This window comes from Egretta garzetta, unplaced genomic scaffold (assembly GCF_000687185.1).
Source record: "Egretta garzetta isolate BGI_Z169 unplaced genomic scaffold, ASM68718v1 scaffold412, whole genome shotgun sequence".
Lineage (NCBI taxonomy): Eukaryota > Metazoa > Chordata > Aves > Pelecaniformes > Ardeidae > Egretta > Egretta garzetta.
The window spans coordinates 724067-724434 of NW_009258770.1; positions in this window are offsets into that span (position 1 = coordinate 724067).

A 368-nucleotide genomic window follows, 5' to 3' on the forward strand; every position below is an offset into this window, starting at 1 on the left:
CAAACAGAAATTGCGGCGAGGCCCGCGGCGCCAGAAATATTTTCCTATAGCGTGCACGTCCTCCAGTAAAGCCACATCGAATCACGAGTAAAAACGTTTTTCTGTGGCGATTGCGCTTGAGAGCGCGTCACGCGTTACACGCCAGCGAAGGATTCCCCGCGTGCATTTATGATTTTAACAACCTTTTTAAACACACGAACTAGCAATATACACGCGCGTATAAAATTAAACACGCGTACGCCTTTAGGGGGCTACCGATTAATTTCCTCGGAGCTTTATTCTAGAGTCCCTCTTTGGTTTCTTGGGGCTCACCGACGGCGAGGCCCGGCCTCCCGCCGCGGTGCCGCCCCCCCACCCCGGGGACCCCG